This window comes from Dromiciops gliroides, chromosome 1 (genome assembly GCF_019393635.1).
Source record: "Dromiciops gliroides isolate mDroGli1 chromosome 1, mDroGli1.pri, whole genome shotgun sequence".
NCBI lineage: Eukaryota > Metazoa > Chordata > Mammalia > Microbiotheria > Microbiotheriidae > Dromiciops > Dromiciops gliroides.
In genome coordinates, this window is record NC_057861.1 from 235476503 (window position 1) to 235500321 (window position 23819).

The following is a 23819-nucleotide window of genomic DNA, read 5'->3' on the forward strand; positions in this document are numbered from 1 at the left end:
TTTCTCTGATTCCTCTTACACAGCATGACTAATGCAGAAATATGTTTAATGTGATTGTACATAGATAACCTATATCAGATTGCTTGTTGTTTTGGGGAGGGGAGCGGGAAGGGAGGAAGAGAGAAAAATTTGAAACTAGAAATCTTATAAAAATAAATGTTGAAAACTATATATGTAACTGGAAGATAATAAAATACTGTTATGGGTGGGGGGGAGGGGACGACTTCCTGGAAAAGATTGCTCTGGAATTTGACTTTGAAGAAAGATTAGGTGTCCAGGGAATGGGGGAGGAGGAAGTCAATTCCAAAACATGAGACCTAGTTAGGTACAAAGATGGGAGAGGACTAGTGCCCATCATGAGCATCATAGTAACACTGGCCCCCACATGGGGACCTTTAGATGTGTGTGGCTTAATAAAGCCTGAAAAAGTCATTGTGTCACTGTGATAATTTTTCAGTAAGGGAGTTTAATTAGGGGAGTTCAGTATCTGAATTCCCCAACAGAAGGTATTTTACTTAATTCACTATCTTAGGCCTTGTCTCTAGTGCATGCTTGAAGGACAGCCCTTTCCTATAGATTCCCATAGATCAGAAAGTTAATTTTTTCCTTGCACCTCTAATTTGCTGATGACTTTTTTTTTTTGGTCCATGTCATATATGCATTTGGAGTTCACCCTGATATACAATGTGAGATATTAGTGTATACCTAATTTCTGCCAGGTTGCTTTTCAGTTGTCCCAAAAGCTTTTTGTCAAATAATAAATCTTTAGTAACTAGGTAACTTTGCATTTGTTGACTGTTATGCTACTGAATATTGTATACCTAATCTGTTCCATTGTTTGGCATCTTTTTTTTTTTTAAGTGAGGCAATTGGGGTTAAGTGACTTGCCCAGGGTCACACAGTTAGTAAGTGTTGTGTCTGAGGCCGGATTTGAACTCAGGTACTCCTGACTCCAAGGCCGGTGCTCTATCCACTGCGCCACCTAGCTGCCCCAGCATCTTTATTTTTTAACCAGTACCAAATTGTTTTGATGATTATTGCTGCGAAGTATAGTTTGAGATCTGCCACAGTATTTCCTTTTACTCCCTTTTTTCATCTTCTATTGATTCTTTACCTTTTGTTTCTCCATATGAATAATCATTTGATAGGTCCATCCCCAAATAAGTTAATTTAGGTAACATTGGCATTTTATTATATTGGCCTAGCTTACCTCTGAGAAAATCAATATTTCTCCAATTATTTCGCTCTGCGTTTCCATAAAGAATGTTTTGTAGTTGAAATCTCATCATCCCTGGCCGTGACTTCTTGGTAGATAGCTTCTCTGTCATATTTTCAACCTCTCTTTTCTTCTGTCTCATTCTCCACTGCCTACAGGATGCCCAGGTCTCTTCCATTTTGAAAAAACCCTCACTTGACCTTTTCATTCCTGCTATCAGCCTTCTGCCCTTTGTAGCTAAACTCCTCAAAAAGGTCATCTACAATAGGTGCCTCCACTTTCTCTCCTCTCTCTTCTTAACCCCTTATAATCTGTCTTCAGACCTTATCATTTCACCCAAACTGCTCTCTCCAGTGTTACTAATGATCTCTTAGCTGCCAAGTCCAATGACTTTTTCTCAGTTCTCATTCCCCTTGAACTTTCTTCAGCCTTTGACACTGTTGATCACTCTCTCCTTGATACTCTCTTCTCTTGAGGTTTTTGGAACACCACTTTCTCCTGGTTCTCTTCTTACCTATCTGACCATTCCTTCTCTGTCTCTTTTGATGGATCCTCTTCAGCATCACTCCCTCTAAGTGTCGGGGGACCCCTGTGCTAATCCCATCCCTCTTCCCCTGCTATAGTACTTCATTTGGTGATCTCATCAGCTCCCATGGATTTCATTACCATCTCTATCCTGATGATTCTCAAATCTCCCTATCCTGCCCCAAACTCTGCTGACCTCTAATCTTGTATCTTCAACTACTTTTTGGACATCTCAAACTGCATGTCCAATAGACATCTTAAATTCAGCATATCCAAAACTGGACTAATTTTCTTTTCCCCTAAATACTCCCCCTTATCCTTATTACCAACGCCCCCACCCCTGACCCCTACCCCAGCTTCCTGCTTTTCCAATTACTGTAGAGGGCAGCACCATCTTCCCTGTACCTCAGGCTTACAACCCAGGAGTCATCCTGAATTCCTCACTATCCCTCATTCCCCTACCTCCATATCCAAGCTGTGTCCAAGGCTTATCAGTTTCATTTCTGCAACCTCTCTTAAATGTGCCCCTTCTTTCCTCTGACACTGTCCCTATGCTAGTGCAGGGCCTCATCACCTCATATCTGGATGACTGCAATAGATGCTGGTGGGTCTGTCTGTCTGCCTCAAGTCTCTCCCTACTCCAATCCATCCTCCAATTAGTCACTAAAGTGATTTTCCTAAATCAGGGATCCAACCATGTCACTTCCCTACTCAATATCCTTCAATGGCTCTCTGTTGCCTCCAGAATCAAATACAAAAGACTCTGTTTAGCATTTAATGACATTCAAATCCTGTCTTTCCAAACTTCTTATACTTTCCTCCCTCTCATGTATCAATCCAATGACACTGACTTCCCATGAACAAGACACTCCATCTCTCAATTCCAGGCATTTTCTGACTATCCCCTGTGACTGGTATGCTCTTCCTCTTCAACTGTGCTCTGGCTTCCTTTAAGTCCCAACTAAAATTCTATCTTTTATAGGAAGCCTTTCCCAACTCCTCTTCATTCTAGTTCCTACCCTCCATTATTTCCTATTTATCTGGTCAATAATTTGTATATATTTGTGTATTGTCTCCCCCATTAAATTGTAAAGTTCTTGAGAGCAGAAACTGTCTTTTGTCTCATTTTTGTATCCTTAGCATAGTGACTTGCATATAGTAGGAGTTTAATAAATGTATATTGATCGATGCAATATGAAGCCGATAAGCAAAATAGTAGTGTGTTCAAATTTTGGTCATCCCTTAACATTACTGTATCTGCCCCATATAGTGAACTTGGGGATTTTCTGTTCTTTTTCCAAACATACCTAAAAAGGCTCTTTTTAATTGTCCTTATTTCTTCTTACAGCTGTGGTTCACTATGAGCTATTTCCTTTTTAAAAATTTTTGATAATTGGGAAAATGCTATTAAGTGAAAAAAAAAAAGTGTTAGGGGCAGCTAGGTGGAGCAGCAGATAAAGCACCAGCCCTGGATTCAGGAAGACCTGAGTTCAAATCCGACCTCAGACACTTGACACTTATTAGCTGTGTGACCCTGGGCAAGTCACTTAACCCGCATTGCCCCACACCCCCCCCCCAAAAGTGTTACATGAGAAAAAAAAATTTTAATTGAATTTAGTTTCATTTTCAGTTCCAAATTACCTTTCTCTCCTATGCCCATTGGAGAGGGTGGGAAAAATTATATATACAGATAGTTGCAAAATAGATTTCCACATTAGTCACGTTTTTTTGTTTTGTTTTTTTGTGGGGCAATGGGGGTTAAGTGACTTGCCCAGGGTCACACAGCTAGTAAGTGTCAAATGTCTGAGGCCAGATTTGAACTCAGGTACTCCTGAATCCAGAGCCGGTGCCTTATCCACTACACCACCTAGCCACCCCAGTCATGTTTTTTTAAAGTGAGAAGAGTAAAGAAAGAAAATACACTTCTCTCTGTCCTCTTAGTCCATCAGTTCTTTTTCTCCAAGTGGGCAGCATTTTTCATCATGAGTCCTTTGATGGTTTATTGTGTTCGTCAGAGTTGTTGTCACAATTGATTATCTTTACAATATTGCTGTTACCATATAAGTTGTTCTCCTGGTTCTGCTCACTTCACTTTGCATCAGAGTCATACAAGTATTCCAAGAATTTTCTGAAATCATTTCCTTCATCATTTCTTACAGCACCAACAGTATTCTATACCGTAAGTTGTTCAACTATTCTCCAGTTAATTGATGGGCCTCCCTTCATTTTCCAGTTGTTTGCTGTCAGAAAAAGAGCTGTTATAAAAATATCTTTTATGCATTTGGGTCTTTTTCCTTTTATCTCTTTGGGGGTATAGACCAATTAAGTGTTTCTCTGGGGCAAATGGTCTTTACAGTTTAATAGCTTTTTGTGCATAGTTCCAAATTGCATTCCAGAATAGCTGGACTAGCTCACAGCTCTACCAACAGGACGTTTTCCCACATCCCCTCCAGCATCTGTCATTATTTTTCTTTCTTTTCTTTCTTTCTTTTGTCATTTTAGCTAATCAGATGGGTGTGAGGTAGTACTTCAGTTGTTTTAATTTGCATATCTCAAATTATTATTTAGGGCATTTTTATATAGATATTGATAGCTTTTATTTCTTCCTCTGAATAAACTATCAATTGGAGAATGGCTCTTATTTTAAAATTTAACTCAGTCTCCTATATATTTTGGCAATGAGACCTTTATCAGAAAAAACTTACTATAAATATTTTTTCTAGTTTCCTGCTTTTCTTTTTTTTTCTTTTCTTTTTTTTGCGGGGCAATGGGGGTTAAGTGACTTGCCCAGGGTCACACAGCTAGTAAGTGTCAAGTGTCTGAGGCCGAATTTGAACTCAGGAACTCCTGAATCCAGGGCCGGTGCTCTATCCACTGCGCCACCTAGCTGCCCCCACCTGCTTTTCTTTTTAATTTTATCTATGTTGGATTTATTTGTGCAAACCCTTTATAATTTTATGTAATCAAAATAATCATTTCACATCCTATGAAGCTTTCTTTTTCTTGTTTCATCATGAACTTTTATCATGAACCTATCCCTAGCTCTGACAGATGATTTCTTCCATGCTTTACTAATTTGCTTAAGATATGACCCTTTATGTTTAAATCATGTACCCATTTTAAGTTAATATTTGTGTATGGTGTGAGATGTTGGTCTATGCCTGTAGTTTCTGGAAGACTACTTTCCATTTTTCTCAACAGTTTTTTATCAAATAGTGAATTCTTGTTACTATAGCTGAGATCTTAGGTTTTATCAAACACTAGGTTGTTATGTTCAGTTGCTCCTGTATATTGTGTACCGAATCTGTTCCACTTATCAGCCTTTCTATTTCTTACCCATGTGGGGACCAATTTTTTTTATATTATTTATTTTTTATTAGGGACCAATTTTTAATTGGGGAGTGTTAGCTAAGCGGCTCGCCGCAATATTGGAGCAAGGAAAGAGACTGACAGCTTCCCTCAAAACAGAACAGGATTTATTTTAACAAGAACGAACTTAAAAAAAACCAAAAACACAAACAGGATCAGTAGGATCAAGCGAAAGGAAATAAAATGGGGAAAGGGAAATTATACAACCTCAAAAGATACCACTGCCCAGGAATCAGCTGAGAATATGCAGCAAAACTTCCAGCGTCCAGCTAGAATGCCCAATTCTCCTCCCCCAATCCCAGAAAAACCCTACACCAGCCCCAGCCAATGGGATGGCCACTCTGATAGTCACATGACTGACCTCACTAGGCTTCCAATCATTATAATTTTGCCAGGCCCATGTAGGCATCGGGGAGTGGTGATGATGTGAGGTGCCAGCGCCATGGCAATGGCTACAACCAGTGGGTAGAGCACCATGCGATTTGCGGAGCCTCAGGCCAGTGCGCCCCGAGGCATAAAAACCTCAAATAACAATTCTTTACACCCAGTACCAAATTGTTTTGATGATTACAGCTTTGTATTATAGTTCAAGGTTTGGTACGGCTAGTTCTCCTTCCTTCCTGACTTTCCCCCCCATTGATTCCTTTCTTTTCTTTTCTTTTTTTTTTCCAGGGCAATGAGGGTTAAGTGACTTGCCTAGGGTCACACAGCTAATGAATGTCAAGTATCTGAGACCGGATTTGAACTCTGGTTCTCCTGAATCCAGGGCCGGTGCTTATGAAGAGTGTTTTGTAATGATGTTCATATAGTTCCTGTGTGGGTCTTCGCAGATAGACTCTCAAGTATTTTATACTATCTCCAGGTGTTTTTTTTTTTAATTGAATTCCTTTTTCTATTTCTTCCTGATGGGTTTTGTTGGTAATATACAGAAATAATGATGAATTGTGTGGGTTTATTTTATATCCTGCAACTTATTCATTGTTTCAATTAGTTTTTTAGTTGACTCTCTAGGGTTCTGTAAATAAATCATCATACAATCTGCAAAGAGTAATAGTTTTTTTTCTTCATTGCTTATGCTTATCACTTCAATATCTTTTTCTTGTCTTATTGCTATAGCTAGCATTTTTAGTACAGTACTTAATAGTAATGGTGATAATGGACATCCTTGCTTAGCCCCGATCTTATTGGAAATATTTCTAGCTTATCACCATTATAGATAATGCTGCTTCTTGGTTATAGGAATTACTTATCATTTTAAAGGAAGCTCCATTTATTGCTGTGTTTCCTAGTGTTTTGTCTTTTGTTTTTTTTGTTTTTGTTTTGTGGGGCAATGAGGGTTAAGTGACTTGCCCAGGGTCACACAGCTAGTAAGTGTCAAGTGTCTGAGGCCAGATTTGAACTCATGGCCCCCTGAATCCAGGGCTGGTGCTCTCTCCACTATGCTACCTAGCTGCCCCTTTCCTAGTGTTGTGTGTGTGTGTGTGTGTGTGAGGCAATTGGGGTTAAGTGACTTGCCCAGGGTCATACAGCTAGTTAGTGTTAAGTGTCTGAGGCCGGATTTGAACTCAGGTACTCCTGACTCCAGGGTCGGTGCTCTATCCACTGCGCCACCTAGCTCCCCTTTTCTAGTGTTTTTTAACAGAATTTGTGTAAAGTTTTGTCAAAAACTTTTTCCGTATCTGTTGAAATAATTAGATGTTTGTTCTTTCCAATTTTCTTCCACTTTCCTCCCCTCCACCTACTCTGTGATCCAGTTACAGTGACCTCCTTGCTGTTCCTCACAGAAGACAGCGGCTGCCATATCTGGAATTCTCTCCCTCATCCCAATCTCCTGGCTTCGTTAACATCCTTCAAGTCTCAGCTTCAGTTTCACCTTTTGCAAGTCCTTTCCCAGTCCTCTTTAATTATAGTGCTCTGAGATTATCTCCAACTGATCCTGTATATTTTTATACATAGTTATTTGCATGTTATCTCTTTGTTAGACTGTTTTTGAGCTTCTCGAGGGCAGGGACTGTTTTTGTTTGGGGAGGGATTTTTTTTTTTTTTGCCTTACCTTTTATCCCCAGTGCTTGGCAGGAGCCTGGCAAAGAGTAGACACTTAATAAATGCTTGTTAACTTGAAACAACTAAGTTAGATAGTAATGGTGATGATAATGGACATTCTTGTCTTACCTCTGACCCTTTTGGAAAGTCTTCTAACTTTATTATGCATAATGTTTACACTTGGTTTTAGAGAGAGATTAATATTTTAAGGAAGTTAACATATTCTTGGGCTTTTAGTATAACATAGTTTATTAGACATAGAATTAAGTGAAAAGAAACTAGACCAATAACTCTGGTGTGGAGATAGTTGCTTCAAACCATCTCCTAGTTCTTTTCTAAATCTTTAGGTACATACATGATGGAATGAAGACCACATACATTGTGGAAACTTGTGGAAAGAAATCATTAGAAAGGGCCTCTGTTCCCCATATCATATTTATGAACCAAAAGGGAAAAGTGGGGAGGATGCCGTTTCCCCTAGTTCACCTGTCTATTGGGTACATGTTGGCTGCCAAACAGTTATTGCTAATGTGAAGTGCTGAAAGTGGCTCTGATTGCAGCCTTGGTCAACCTGACTGCTCCTGTGTCCCTTCCCTATCTTTCACACCACCAGGGTTACTGTTTTTCCATTGTTCAGCTTCCTACCCTACAATTAACTTGGAGGGAGATGATTTCCACTTTGTATGTGGTTACTGGTTGCTTTTCTTCTGGAAGTCTGACATGCAAGGTCAGAGCAAGGAAGACAGAAAAATGTAACCCAAAATGAAGATATCCCTGACTTCAGCCCCCAAAGAAGAAGGAGGGTAAATGATGTTTTTTGTACTAGAATCATCAGAAATTACACTTCTACTCTCTTTCTAGCAATCAAATCCCCCAGCTGGAGAAAAGCAATTCAGAAAAATAACAGGGCAAGCAACCACCATATTACTATCACTTAAAATATGTTTGGAAGGCACATTATATGCAGTTGGAGAGGAATGTTTTCTTTCAGAAAGTCTAGATTCACACAATTTCATGAGGATAGGAGGAATACCCTGCCTGCTATGAAGCTAGTTTTATGAAGTTTCCATGCAAGTATGTCATGTTTTCTCATGTAGGAAACTATAGGCTGCACTTGCAGTTTTTGATGTGGTATATGTGCCATGCTGAGAGACTGTAAATTTAGAGATAATCAAACTGTACTAAAATTGATCCATTGTCTAGTTACTTCAAGTGTAAGATTCAGAATAGTGATTTTGGGTTGTTGTTTTTTTAAACTTTTTCAATACTGCAGACTCTTGCTGTATGTCTCATATATATATATGTGTATATATATGTGTATATATATGTATATATATGTATGTATGTATATGTATATGTGTGTATATATATACCGTTGTACAGATATATGTTTTATTTAAGTTTCTGAAATAGCCTTTTTCATCACTTCTCACATACAAGGTTAATGGATGGAGAATTTTCCCTTCCCCCAACCCCAGCTCAGTTGATGTATTCACAGAATGATGTGGTGTTAATATGTTAACAAGGCACTGATACCCTGTTATGCCTTTACAAAATCAGAATGACTGACCCATTCCCTCTCTGACTTGACCCAAAGCGGAGCTTTGTAAATATTCCGTGAGGAGAGAAAAGGTTATTGTCAGTTGCACCTAATAAGATGACCTTCATTAGGGACAAAGGTAAAGTATTACACTTGATTATAAAAATACAACTTCACAAGTATAAAACAAGGAGGCTTAGAGAGACAACAGTTATTCTGAAACATATCTACGGATTTTCATGGATGTCAAGCTAAAGGTGAAATGTGGCAGCCAAAAACGCTAATTCAATATTAGGCTATATTAAGAGCAGGATAGCTTCTAGGAATAGGCAGGTAATATTGTACTGTTGTACTCTGCCCTACTCAGACCTCATCTGGAATACTGTGTTCAGTTCTGGGTACCACAGTTTAGGAAAGATATTACTACTAAGATGTAACATGATATGATACCATATATAATGTAATGGATGATATATTGTGTTGTGTATTATGTTATATGATATTATACTATGTTATATATCACATCACATCACATCATGTTATTGTCATATTATGTTATACAAAGTTGAGAGGGTAGTGAAAGACCTTAAGTCCATGTCATATGAGAACTGGTTGAACATGTTTCCCCCGTCTTCAAATGTTTGAAGGGCTGTAACTTGGAGAAGGGATTAGCCTTGTTCCATTTGGTGGCAGACAGTAGAGCCAGGAAGAGAGGGTAGAAGTTACAAAGAGTCAAATTGAGGCTTGATTATCAGGAAATTTGATTTCTTCAAAATTACAGTTGCCCTGTAGTGGATTGATTGGACTCCCTTAAGCTGTGCTGTGGTACCCCTTCTTGGAGGTCTTCAAGCAGAGGCTGGAAAAACCACTCACTGGGGATGTTATAATAGGAATGGATTCCTTTCCTAAATGGGTTGGACTCCAAGGTCCTGAGTTATGAGCTGCCTTGGCCACATGTGTTCCCTACATGTGTGCCTCACTACCACTATTCCATAAGTTTTAGCCTATTCATCTCAGTGACCTCTGTTTATTTGTGGAAGAATGAAGAGTATGCCCCAGATTTCAGAATAGGGTGACAGGGGGGACATTTTGTCAAGTCAACTCAAAAAGCATCGATTAAGTACTTACTCTCATTCCAGGAACAATGTGAAGTGCTGGGAATACCAATGTGAGCAAAAAGAAAGACTGTCCCTCCCAGTGAGGCAATTGGGGTTAAGTGACTTGCCCAGGGTCACACAGCTAGTAAGTGTTAAGTGTCTGAGGCTGGATTTGAACTCAGGTCCTCCTGAATCCAGGACTGGTGCTCTATCCACTGCACCACCTAGCTGCCCCCCAGACAACTTCTTGAACGCAGGAGTAATAGCTGCTTTCTGGGAACCCAATTCTTAAGTGCAAATTGGGTGAGTAAATTTGAAGGGTACCATATCAGTCATCAGTGATACATACTACAAAATGATTACATCCATCATGTTCTTTCTTTTTTTGTGGGACCTTTTTTTTCTTTTCTTTCTTTTTTTTTCTTTCTTTCTTTCTTTCTTTTTTTTTTTTTTTTTTGCAGGGCAGTGAGGGTTAAGTGACTTGCTCAGGCTCACACAGCTAGTAAGTGTCAAGTGTCTGAAGCTGAATTTGAACTCAGGTCCTCCTGACTCCAGGACTGGTGCTTTATCCACTGTACCACCTCGCTGCCCCCATCATGTTCTTTCCATGCTTCTTTGGGTCACCTGTGATTTTCACTCTTCTGAGATAATGACTGATTATAATTCAGGGCTATGGAGTATCTCTGTTAAAAATGTCAGCTTTATATGTCTGTGTGTATGTATGTATATATATATATATATATATATATATATATACAGAAAGACAGTTGGACGGATAGATAGATAATAACTCAGACAGTAGATTGCCTGTTAACTGTATGTCATAAACAGGGAAAAATATATTTTCCACTCAGTGAATTTTCCATTGTAGATTGTTAGCAAAGACTTTGGAGCAACTAAGGATTTCATTTAAGAGGGTTTGTAGTATTCCAGATCTTGATATAATTAACACAACCTCCCAAATTTTTGGCATATAGAAAATATAGAAAAACAGCATCATGACCTAGGGAGATGCCTCCATTTTTTTCAGTTTGCCTAGGATAACACTCCTGCTAGACAGGAACCAGTATTTCTGTGTTGTCTAAAGAATACGCAGAATATGAGTACATTTAATAAATATTTAATGAAATTCAATGTTTCCTCTTCAGTGAAAGATCAGTGCCTTTTTTTTTTAATCTTTTTTTTAGTAAGGCAATTGGGGTTAAGTGACTTTCCCAGGGTCACACAGCTAGTAAGTGTTAAGTGTCTGAGGCCAGATTTGAACTTAGGTCCTCCTGACTCCAGGGCTGGTGCGCTATCCATTGCGCCACCTAGCTGCCCAGTGCTTTTTCATTGATACTCTAAGGAAGACTTTTCTCTCCCATCTTTGTCTCATAAAATAAATGAAGATAATCTTTGCCTTGAGTATTAGTCCTGATAATGTAAATGAGCACTTTCCCTTCCTTTTTAGTTTCTGATATCCTGATTTATATTTCTAATATAAATTGTTACTTTAAGTATTTAATAATCTAGGATTTGTTCTTGCACCTATTCGACAAGACTACATACTGTAGCATTTGTTTTTCATCAGTTTTTAGCATTAGGGATCTAACAAATGTCATATGTAGAAGTGCCTGGCACACAGTCGGTGCTTAATAATGATTGGTTGATTAATGTAAGCCTGAATATGATATCTTAGTGCTTGGCAATTTTGGTAATACATTTGGTTCCATATTTATAGTTCAAGAAATACCAGTTTAATTAACCCATTCATTGAGTTATTATTAGATGTTTACAATGTACAATTCAATTCAATAAGAATTTATTAAATTCCTACCATTTTACACAACATTGTGCCAAGTGCCTGGATACAAAGAAAAAGACAAAATAGAACCTGCCCTCAGGGAGCACGTATTCTCCTGGAGGGAAAGCAACATGTATACAGATAGATAGATATACAAAATAAAGACATGTAATTCTGGTGGGGTGGAAGCCCTAACAACTGGAGAAAGTGAGAAAAGGCTTCTCACTATAAAGGCCCCTGTAAGAAGGGGGCACTTAAGCCAAGCATTGAAGAGAACTAATAATTCCAAAGAGGGGGAAGTAGTGACAGCAATATATCATACTGGTCTATTAGTGGAAATTTAAAAATGAATTAGGCAATTTCTGCCCTCGAGGATATAACTGTGCCGTTCTTTTTGTTGTTCAGTTGTTTCAGTCATGTTGGCAAAAGATATTGTAGTGGTTTGCCATTTCCTTCTCATTTTACAGATAAGAAAACTGAGGCATAGAGGGTTAAGTGACTTGTCACACAGCTAATAGGATCTGAGGCCAGATTTGAACTCAGGGAAGATGTCTTACTGATGCCAGGCTCAGTGCTCTACCCACTGAGCCACCTAGCTGCCCTATTTGTCATGACCTTTCTCAAGCTGATTGAAGTCTCCTCTGCTTGTGAAATTAGGGAAGTGGTGGGGAGAGGTTAAGGGAAAGTGAAGTGGAGGAGTCCCTTCACAGGTTAAGGTCAGGAACAAGGTACAACAGGCCACTGTCTAAACCTTACAAACAAAAAAGATAGTCAATATGAAACGGTTGGTGTGAAATGGTGTGTGTCTTTTGTTCCCTGCATCCCATTCCCCACCTCCCGTATTTGACTTCGAGCTCCTTGAAAGCAGGGGTCTGTCTTTTGCCTTTCCTTGTATCCCAAGTACTGAACACAATGCCTGAAAAATAACAAGCACTTAATAAACGCATATTCAGTTGATTTGACAGAAACAAAAGGGAGTTTCAGGGGGCAGCTAGGTGGCATAGTGGATAAAGCACTGGCCCTGGATTCAGGAGGACCTGAGTTCAAATCCAGGCTCAGACACTTTGTCCTGCCCCCCCCCCCAAAAAAAGAAGAAGAAAATAAAAGGGGTTTCATAACCATTAGTAAGGCCAAACCCAAAAATTCAGAATTGGGTCTAGTGGAAAACAAGGTCTGAGTCTCAAACTATAAAGATTTAGGGCTGGGGTTGAGCTAAAGAAAGGGTGTTCACTCAAAACCTCATGGATGCACTTGAGCTTTAAGTTTTGTTGTAAGTATCTGGGTCACCACCTTTCAAACTTGCCCAAACTGGACATTTCTGGAAGATCAAAGGTATTTCTTCTGCTTTCATTAACCTGTATCCATAGGACTGTTGAACGAATACATTTTTTTCTTTTTTTCCGGGGCAGTGAGGGTTAAGTAACTTGCCCAGGGTCACACAGCTAGTAAGTGTCAAGTGTCTGAGGCTGGATTTGAACTCAGGTCCTCCTGAATCCAGGGCCGGTGCTTTATCCACTGTGCCACCTATCTGCTCCCCCCTATCCCACAGAAGTACATTCTTCTGTGGGGGGAGGAGGAGTGATAAATATGTAGCACATCCTTAGATGTGACTATCCCAATTCCAACACCCCTTGATAAGTTGGATCCCACAAAAAGGCAGGCTACATCTCTGAAGCCCTAGGGAATTACAGATTGTGTTTTTTGGTGCTGTTGGATCGAGCCCCCAAAGGTGTGCTTCCCACCAGCAGATTATTGTTTAGTCAGACAGTTACTTTTAGAAAGCAGTACTTATAACAGTTGCTACAAAATATCTCCAAAAGATTATGACACTCTCCCACCCATACATACAGGTTCCAGAGAAAAGTGGCCTCAAGCGTAGAGAGCATCTTGTGGCCAGCAGGTTGTTGCAAGTTCTTTTTTCTCTCTTGTGAATGATACTCAAGAAGTTCTCCTCAGGCAACATGTAGTTTCTTCTTCTTTCTTTCTTTCTTTTCTTTTTTTTTTCTTTTTTGGTGGGGCAATGAGGGTTAAGTGACTTGCCCAGGGTCGCACAGCAAGTGTCAAGTGTCTGAGGCTGGATTTGAACTCAGGTCCTCCTGAATCCAGGGCCGGTGCTTTATCCACTGCGCCACTTAGCTGCCCCCTTAGATGTGATTTCTTTATGGGGCTCCTTGTAGGGCCATGAATCTGTGGTTCCACCTTCCCACATCATATGCACTTTATTCTTAGCTTCTCATGTCAGCTGCTGACATTCCAGGGAAATGATGCCAAGATGCTGATGGGAAGATGAGATATCTAAATTCCTCTGGCCCTTTTGAAGCTTGGAAGACCATAGCCCTAGAAGAGACAACCAAGAAGAGGCTGAAGTGCTTCTGTCCACCTTCTCCACATGCCTCCTTAGGGGTTTTGCCAGAATGCCCTCACCTAGCTTGTATTCACTTGAATCTCAAAGACAGAACTGGGTTGATATTTTATAGACATCTCTAGGGCATGACTAAGTTTCCTCAGCCATTAAGAATACCAAAGAAGAGGGGCAGCTAGGTGGTGCAGTGGATAAAGCACTGGCCTTGGATTCGGGAGGACCTGAGTTCAAATCTGGTCCCAGACACTTGACACTTACTAGCTGTGTGACCCTGGGCAAGTCACTTAACCCCCATTGCCCTGCAAGAAAACAAAAAAACAAAACAAAACAAAGAATACCAAAGAAATTGTATTATCCAACACTTTCCCCACTTGTAGTTGTAACACTTTCATTGATTGAGATCACCTTGTTAAGGTATTAATTTACTCTAAATGAGGTGGGGGCCATTTGATTGATCCCTTACTAATATATGATACAGATTAGGCTTTTAAGTATATAAAAGTACAAAGGAGTACTATGAGATCAGATCAGGGTTGGCTCTATCCCCTACCAACAGTATAAAATGAAGTAGAGATAGTAAAAGCATTCTAGGTACTAGGCTGACAAAATGGCTGACATTTATATGGTGCTTAAAGGTCTGCAGACATTATTTTATTTTATTCTCACAGCAATCCTGGGAAGTAGGACTATCATTATCCCTACTTTACATATGAGGAAACTGAGGCAGACAGAGGTTAAATGACTTACCCAGGCCCACACAGCTAGTATCTGAGGTGGGATTTGAGGTCAGGTCTTCTTGGCTTCAGGTTCAGACCTCTGTCTACTGCACCACTTAGCTGCCTCTGGGATATGACATGTGCACAGGTGTTGAAATAGAAGAAGTAAAGCACGTTTGGGGGATAACAAGTAGTCTACAGTTCAGCTACAGTATATAGGAAATGAGGAAGATTCAGTATGAAAAAGTTTATAAAGGTAGGTTGGTGCTAGATTGGGGATGACTTGCATGAGAGGCTGAAGAGTTTGGACTTTTATTTGAAAGACTTTTGAGGACCACTGAAAGTTTTTGAGCCAAGAAATGGCTCCGTTAAAGCAGCACATTGGGACTTCAGTCTGTGGGACAGATGATCAGAATGGGAAGAGACCCTTTCAGTCGTGTTTGACCTTTGTGACCCCATTTAGGGGTTTCTTGGCAAAGACCCTGGAATGATTTGCTATTTCCTTCTCAAGCTCATTTTATAGATGAGGAAACTGAGGCAAACAGGAGTCAGTGACTTGCCCAGGATCACACAGCTAGTGTCTGAGGTCAGTTTTTAACTCAGGTCCTCCTAACTCCAGGCCTGGCACTTTATCCACTGTGTCACCTAGCTGCTCTAAGGAGACTATTATGGTAGGGTAGAGTAGAAATAATGAAGACCTGGGTTACAGTGGTGGCAAAGGAAATAGTTAAAAGGGAGCGATAGAGTGTTCACTAGTAGAAAACTTGAATTAATTTAATTTTGCCCACCAGCTTCACTGTATATAATTTTCTAATATTTAACGATTTTCTAATATTAACTAAATATTTAACTATTTTCTAATATAAACTATTTTACAATTGAAGTTACATTTGAGTAAAATGCATCTGCTAATTCAATGGGAATATCTAGTGGTGGAGGAATGAAAACTGGCTCTGGCATCCATCTAACAGAACCAGGATTCCTGTCTCAGCTCTGATACTTACTACCTTTATGACCATGGGCAAATCAGTTAACCTCCATAGGAGGTCTTAATTTCCACAGCTGTTAAATGAGGGAGTTGGACTTGGTGGCCTGTAAGGACTCTTCCAGCTCCAAATGTAAGGTCCTATGATCTTATGACCAGCAAGTTAACAGTAACGTTTGAAGGAAAACAGAGAAGGGACAGGAAAGTTCATAGGAACCTGTTTTGTTCTTTTGACATTCAGAAGGATTTTTTTTCTAAATCAATACAATTTGAAAAAAAGGTAAAATTAGTTCATTTAAGTGAAAAAAGAATATGGGATAGGAAAAAAGTGAACAACTTTTATGTTTTCTCTCTGAGATGATAATGTTAAGGTTAAAGTTTCGACCTTAAGAAAGTTCAGGTTGAGGGGCAGCTAGATGGCGCAGTGGATAGAGCACCGGCCCTGGAGTCAGGAGTACCTGAGTTCAAATCCGGCCTCAGACACTTAACACTTACTAGCTGTGTGACCCTGGGCAAGTCACTTAACCCCCATTGCCTCACTTAAAAAAAAAAAAAAGTTCAGGTTGAAACAGGCTTGGTTCATTCAGGAAAGAAAATATTGATGGGTTTAGTGATGTGAAGAAACGAAGTTTTCAAAGAGGCTGCTTTGTTTTGCACTGAAGTAAATGGCTTTAGATTAAATACTAATAGCACAGATACTGTTGGTGTTTGCTTCTAGAGGAGGGAAATGTTATTGTTGGAGGATGGCAGCTACAGTATATATTTGATAAGAGTAAGTCATAGCTGCTTAATAAGGTCCTTGTGACCCAGGAGTTTGTGACCTGTGAAATCCCTACTCTTCTTGGATTTGCTAAAGTAGTTTAAAATTCATGTTATTTAAATCCGCACAAACCCCCAAAAGTTTGGTTTGCTATGATTTCAAAGGGTAAAGAAAATCTGATATCAATTGGTGTCTTTTAACAGTTTTACTCATGGCAGTTAGCATTGGTGGTGGTGGAAAAAAAAAGTGGTTGGAATTAAGGGGTTTTCCTGCACCCCCTCTATCCTATTCCCCCCCCCAGCTGAAAACAACGCCCCCCCAAAAAAGGATGTAAAATTTAACCTGGCAGTTTCAGTGTCCTGATTACTCAGGGTAATTCTATTTTTTAAAAATCTACGCCAAAAATACTGAACCCAAATCTTTAGTTACAAACTGTTCTTGTATCTGACTGGGAGAGGCACACTCTGCATTTAAGCACAGTCAGAAAGTTGTTTATAAAGCATTACAGATACAAGGCTGAAGAAAAGTGGGCTAGGGGCAAGGGGGAGGGAGGGTCAGTGGCAGGAAAGCTTGGCAGACATTACAACTCTGTCCAGAGGCCAAAAGGCAGATAAATCACTGCTGGTCCCCTCTGTTATTATTGAAATGGTTCAGCCCTGGGGTTTAGCTGTAGGACTTACAAGGTTTTGAAGTGCAAATAGGATGGTGAAGGGTAAACCTTTTTAGAGTTTCATTTTGATGGATTTTTTTTTTTCCTGTGCGGATTTCTGGCACTGACTGTGATCTGGAATGGGGACTTAAAAAAAAAAGTTTGTTTTGTTTTTGATCAATCAGGCAATAAGAACTTTCCACTGGGGTGTACATTTTCTACATGCATATTGATTCTATTGTGTTTAAAAGTAGTTCATTTAATTAGGTCTTTTTAAAGCCTTCACCAATAAGACTTGCATTAATGAAGCTGTCATTTCAAGGTCATGCCTCTCTGTTGGTAATTAGTGTTAATGTCAAAAGTTACAGATTGTTGAACTATATGTTTGGGATGTTATACTTATTGATTGTACTGGGTACCTTAGGTTTAGCAAATGCCAAATGAAGCTAGCCCCTCACTCCCATAATAATCTTTAGATTAAAAACTGTAGTATGTGTAGTTAAAGGATCAGGTCTATATTTGGAAACAATGAAGACAACTTTTTTTTTTTTGTTGCTGCTTGCTGAGAGCTGCTAAGCTTTCAACATTTTTTTCAGCTCATGTTACAGTTCAGGTGTTGTATTCAATTGGGAACACTTCCCCTTCCAGGTTTTCCTTCTCCTCCCATGCTCCAATTCATTTTCTTGTATCCATTCATTTTTTTTTCTTTGTATTTGTGGTGTCTAAAATAAGAGATTTTGAAGGTGTGAAGTAGCTGCCTTTCATCAGTTATACAATTGTAGTTATGTTTAAAGACAAGTCATGTCGAAATTATAAAGAATTTTATATAAGAATGTGGGATATTTATTTTTCAAGCTCGTACAATCTCTTTTCTGTTAAATTAATATAGACACAGCATAAAACTAGTGATCAGGAAAATCACATCTTTTCATTAAAATCAGGAGGAGCCAAGGATTCACTGGTCACATTTACCAAAACATCACCACCACCATACAACAACAGCATTGTAAATGGGTTCAGAAGGCATTGGACCCAAATACATTTTTTAAAATCTAAAATACCTTTGTGTTGGAAGAAGACAGTAGTCGTATAGAGCAGGCTTTAATTAATTTTTAATTGAAGAAACACTTGAGATTTAGCATAAGAAGATATCTACATGAACCTGCTACTCTCCTGGAAAATAAATTATTTATATGAAGCAGTGCTTTTGCTCCTGGCTGGGAAAATAGCTCTTTTAAATAACTATTGCTGAAATGAGTATTTCCCTAATTGTCATTGATTACAAGATGTTCTTAATTGAACTCTGGGCTCATCTGTGTTCTGTGTTTCTCAATATTTTTCCTTCATATTATGTGAAATTAGCAACTTACATTTTATGGCTAAGTTTATTTGTTATTGCTGTATTAAGAACCAAAAAAATTTTTTAAAATCTTGATTACAGCAAGGAAAGAGTTCCCTGTATCTACTCCCTTTTCCTTAGTTTGTTGCTGGGAGATGTGACCTTTCCTTTGTTAGAGGAGAGATCTATAGCACTTCCCAGAATCCTCTTAGCTGTCTTTTATAACTCAAGTTGTAGGTTGTGTAATGAATGGGGTTCTTATCTTTTGAGCTGACTATGTATATTGGGGACAGTATATACTATCATATCACACCACACTCTTACTTTTTACTATTTTATTTTGGTAGGATTCTGGAACAATAAAATTCAGAGTATTATTCAACCTTGATACTACTTTTTGCAGAATAAAAAATCAGGAAGTGGATATTCTAATGTATCCTGAGATTTATTGAAACACATGTGAATGAGTTTTATTCTGAATTTCCCAAATCAAAAGGACACTTAAAAAACACTTGGAAAATATCCCTTTTTTCACCCTTAGTCCCTTGCCCAGTGAATTGCCCCAATATAGAAGCTTGGGGGTGGAGGAATAGTGAAATGCAGAGTAGAAAGGCAATCTACAAATAATCATTCTTTTCTGCCTTTGATTGTGTCAGATTTTTTTTTTTGGCAATTGTTTTCTTTTTCACTTAGAAGAGGTTTATGGTCCAATGTCTGTTAGGACAACCCCAGTCTTAGGTTGTAGTTGTATTTCTCTCTTGAGTTCCTAGAGGTGATGTTATCTTTTGTTCACTCAGCAGTATGGTTGTTCCTGAGAGCATCTGTCACTGTAGGCATTACAAGATGGATGAGTCTCCAGTGAACTGCTGCTGGTTGAAGCAAATGGTGAAAATAAGAAAAGACAAGGGGGTTGAGGGTCTGCCGAGAGGACAGACGACAAGGAAACACTGTTAGAAATCAAGAGTAAGCCGGGCGATAGAAGAAGAAAGAACAAAGATGGATCATATGTCATTTTCTAAACCACCTAGAAATCTGCATCTTTGGGTAACTGCAATGATCTAAGTGGTCATCTCCATCATGGTAAACAACTCTTTGCTATTGTTGTTGTTGTTATTGTTGTTGTTGTGTGTCAATGGGAAAAAATAGGAAAGGTTTGTGAAAAATTACAGCAGTTTATTAGGGTTTTTTGTGCTTGGTGCTTTTAATTGAGAATGTAAGAGCCTTTTCAGATATTATTATTTAAAAGGAAACATTTTAAATGTATTAAATTTGTAATGATATTTTCCTCCATCTACCACACACACACACACACACACACACACACAAACACACACACACTTTTAAACTCCCTATCCCTTTCTGAATGCTATAAATTACATTTTTGCATGGGAATTATGACTCTTAGCTAGAAATAGCCAAGGCTCAGCCCTTGGGGACAGTTGAGCCAGCTCTTTTAGTGTATTTTAAACAAGTAACTTACTTTTAAGAAGCTCTTAAGTGACAACAGGGAACTATATTATTGATTTTTGGTCTTGCCAAAATGAGTGAACTTGGAGATTTTTTACTATGTAAAAAAGAATCCATTGTGGTGGGTCTGGAAAGTCAAATTGTGTACATTCAGGAGGATAAAACCAAAGCCCCACCTAAAGGAGGCTTTCTAAGACAAGAAGATTGGCCAGAATGGAATAAAAGTAGAGAGAAATGTAATTGAAAAATGATTTTGTCAAACGATTTGGCATTGTTCTATGAATAAGAGCACAGGTTGAAAGGCAGAAATGAAGATGATTAGAAGGTTGAAACCATACAAATGGTGGAGGATCTTCCTTCTCAATGGGTGTAAATAATAGATGAAAGGGGAAGAGTGACAACAAAGGATCTGGGCGTTTAACAGAATGTGTGCAGCCTGAATGGAGGTCTGTGGCCCTGGGCCAAAGGTCTTAGCTTCGAGTGTAATTAGAAGAAAATACAAAAATGTCATTACTAGCAGGTGAAGTGTGCAGCACGTGGCCAAAAAATAGCAATAATTTTGGACCCAGGAGCTATTGGAATTGGATTACAGACTTTTTTTAATCACTGGGAAGCCTCATAGAGCCTTGGAGTTTCAGGGGAAGTAATGGAGTTTGACCTTGTTGACCATCTGTGACAGTCAGTATTGGTGCTATGGTAGAGCAAGGAGACATAACTCAGAATAAGATGCCTATTTGGCGTTGAAAATACATGAGCAAGTAAGCCTTGATCTTGCTCATTTACTTTGGTGGAGTTGTTGTTGTTGTTGTTTTATCTTCCCCTGATGACCTTCCTTCTCGTCAGTAAGAGAGGTAAAGTAAACTGTTTTGATTTCAAAACCTGAAATCGCCTTGTTTTTTCTTTCTATTTTCTTTTCCTTGCTTCCTTCCTCCAACTTTGAGGTGAAGGGATTATAAAAACTCAAAGTCACTTTACTGAAAAATGCATAATATTTAATTTTTAAGTTGCGTTCCTAGTATCGTTTACTTTATTAGTCACTATAAGAAAATGTATTATTCTATTTTTAAAAAAAGAAATGGTAATAAGTTGATAGGAAACCCTTTATATTGTCCTCCTAAGTAGTTTTACAAATAGTGGTTTTTTTAATCTTAAAACAATCCTTTACTGTTTGTCCTAGTTTTTCTTAAGAGTATAGTTAACTGATTGCACTTACTATAATTCTGTATTTAATTCTAATTCTAAAGCAAGTAGCCCTAGGAATACAACTTGATACTATGATGAAAGTAAGTTTTCCCTTTGCAGGTAATAGATTTTTTTTTCTTTAGAAGTTATTAAAGAAGTAATAGTAAAGGTAGGAAAAATAACTCTTTTAAGCGATTTTCCATCATAGAATATTGATGTTTCATTAAATTAATAAATTTTTGAATGAATTTTTCAAACTGTGTAAAGTAAAAATACTAACAAAGTGCCATAAACTTTCACTTGTGCTTCTGGCAAGATCGAACTTCCAAGAGAAAGAGCGCTTTTTAGCATCATAAGGGCACTCTCCAAAAATGCGGACTTACAATTTAAATTTTTCCTTTTGTTTTATATTCAACAAGAACTAACCCTAGGGCAGTAATTACTTTTGAATGTATACCTTTAGAAATCTGGTCACCTTTAGAGATTAGGGAAGGAGGCTGTCTCTATGTTTAACCAGTTGTGATGGTTGTAGATTTAGATGAGACTTTTGTTAATTCAGTTACACATATAGACTATCAGACTTTTGGAATTGCACTTAGGTCCCTGGTTTTGCTTCTTTTGCAGGTGTGAAAGAGCCTTGGGTGAGCTCAGGCACTCTGAGGTGGCCCGGAGGGCCGGCGGCAGCTGCAGCAGCAGGAGAAGCAGCAGCAGCAGGAGAAGCAGCAGCAGCAGAAGCAAGAGAGCAGGCAGCGGCCGCTAAAGCAGCAGGAGCGGCGGCGGCGGCGGCGGCAGGAGCAGCAGGCTCCCCGAAGTCTTTGCCCCTGCGTCAACCATGAACGTGTCTCAGAAAGGTTAATACAGAGAAGCCAAGGTACTATCGCAACACGATTTTTACTAGTCAATGACTTTTCCTCCGAATTAAGATTTATTTTAAGTGTGTTTTTTGTTGTTGTTTTCATTTTGGAATTGAATGAAGCTACTGTATTGATTCTCGAACTGATTTGACCCATTTCAACATTTAGGAAGGATCCACTTCTACCCCAGAGCTCGTAATGAACTAAGTGTCATCAGTAAATAAGGAAGATGAAGTATTTGCTGGCCAGTTTTTCTTCAGTATCTGAGCGTGCCTCGTTTTCCTCATCTGTAAAATGGGGATAATATGAGTAGGAGCACCTACCTCCCCAGGCTGTCGTGAGGATCAAATGACATAATAATTGTAAAGCACTTAGTACAGTGCCTAGCCCTATATGAATGTTAGCTAATTAAAAATCCAGATTTTTAATTTAACATGACTGTTGGTTTATAGCTGGAAATTTCCCCAGATTACTGCTGGTTCAAACAAATAGCCCATGACAGATTCTCTTTTGAATACTCTATGCAAAACACCAATCTGCTTCTTAAAGAGGTTACTTTTTTCTCCCCCTCCCTTCTAAAATGCTTGCCACCAGGGTAGGCCACTTTGAACTCAGAATTAGGGAAGGTGGCACTCACACTCTTTGACAAAGAAGCCTCAGAGTTAAGAATTTAAGGCTGCTGCTTTGGAGTAGCCCTGCCTAGCAGCAGCAGCAGAATAATGCATCCCTAAGACATCGTCTTTCTCTCCTTTGGGGAGGTTACAACGTGCTTTAAATGACCCCAGCATTTCCAAGAGAGGCCAAAGATCTTTTTCTCTTTTATGACCTGTCGTATCCTTTTGAGGCCAAAAAGAACAAGAGGGTCATTACCACCAGGGTCCAGGTTCTGTTTGTTACTTAGGGTTACCAGGAAGATTACAGAAAACCAGTAGTTGGCTTAACATTTGAGCCTGGAACATCTGGAGAATGGTCAGAGAAGGGAATGAGAGAGAGAGAGAGAGAGAGAGAGAGAAACGAGAACACGAACTGTTGAATTTTGTTTCACCAGGTGCTAGGAGGAAGCAACAGTAGCCTTTTTGATATGGGAGGCAAATTCTGTGGCCCCTGAAGTTAGGCCACAACAATGGAAGAGGTCAAAGGACAGCTGAGTAGGGTCAGTGAGACACCATGGGGTGTATTTTGTTACTTAGTAAAAGGAGCAGCCTCCTAAAACGTTAAAGGATTCTCTTGGAAAATCTGTGTTGTGAAAAGGTTTTATGAGTCTCATCTCAAAAAGTCCTGATTTATCTAAGGAATGCTTGCTTTTTGTCTGAATGAAAGGATAATCCTTACCAAATGTTGGCAACTTATATAAGCAGTCAATATGGGTCTGAAAGGACAGTTAAGGTTGAAGTGTACTTGGTTTCCAAAATGCTTATCATTTTAATGTTTCTCTAGCAGGGAATTCTCTGCTAGTGAAATGCCATTACTTAAACCCAAATAAATTTTCAAGAAAAGAGAAGGAAATGGAAAGATGAAATGAATGAATAACAGAATAGGTTTTTGGCAAGTGTTTCTTTTTCATGGTAACTAAGCATACTTTCTAAAAGTAAAATATATGTAATTTTTATTTTCTTAAGGCAAAATTTATTTTAAAAGCTAACTTTTAAGCTCTATTTCTCAAACATTTTATTTCATTGTTAAAGAAAAACTTTAAAACACAAGAACTTAGTACAATGCTAAAGGGTTCTTTTAATTTATCCTAAATTTTCTGAACTGAACAAATTAATACAGGGGTTTTCTGGAGTGGGCATCTGATTTTTGGTTTATTTTAGTTGTGTTTAATTTTTTAAAAAAAGGAGTAAGTTGATGGCTAAATGTTGTTTGTTATCATTCAACAAAATTAGATTAAATATAAGATACAGTATGCTAGGGGTTTTAGGGATACAGAGA

General features: G+C 38.7%; 1 protein-coding gene and 1 long non-coding RNA gene across 2 annotated transcripts in view; both read left to right on the top strand.

The window, feature by feature from the left end:
- LOC122740891 overlaps positions 1–21762 on the top strand; it is a 178705-nt gene extending 156943 nt beyond the window's left edge. Inside the window, exon 4 of the long non-coding RNA XR_006354783.1 lies at positions 21658–21762. This is a non-coding gene — a long non-coding RNA (uncharacterized LOC122740891). The remainder of the gene's footprint in view (positions 1–21657) is intronic.
- A 29-nt stretch (positions 21763–21791) lies between these two features.
- The window catches only part of GREB1L (GREB1 like retinoic acid receptor coactivator), a 165362-nt gene continuing 163334 nt past the window's right edge, over positions 21792–23819 (top strand). The window contains exon 1 of the mRNA XM_043979628.1: positions 21792–21904. The gene's annotated coding sequence lies outside the window, so the exon portion shown is untranslated. The remainder of the gene's footprint in view (positions 21905–23819) is intronic.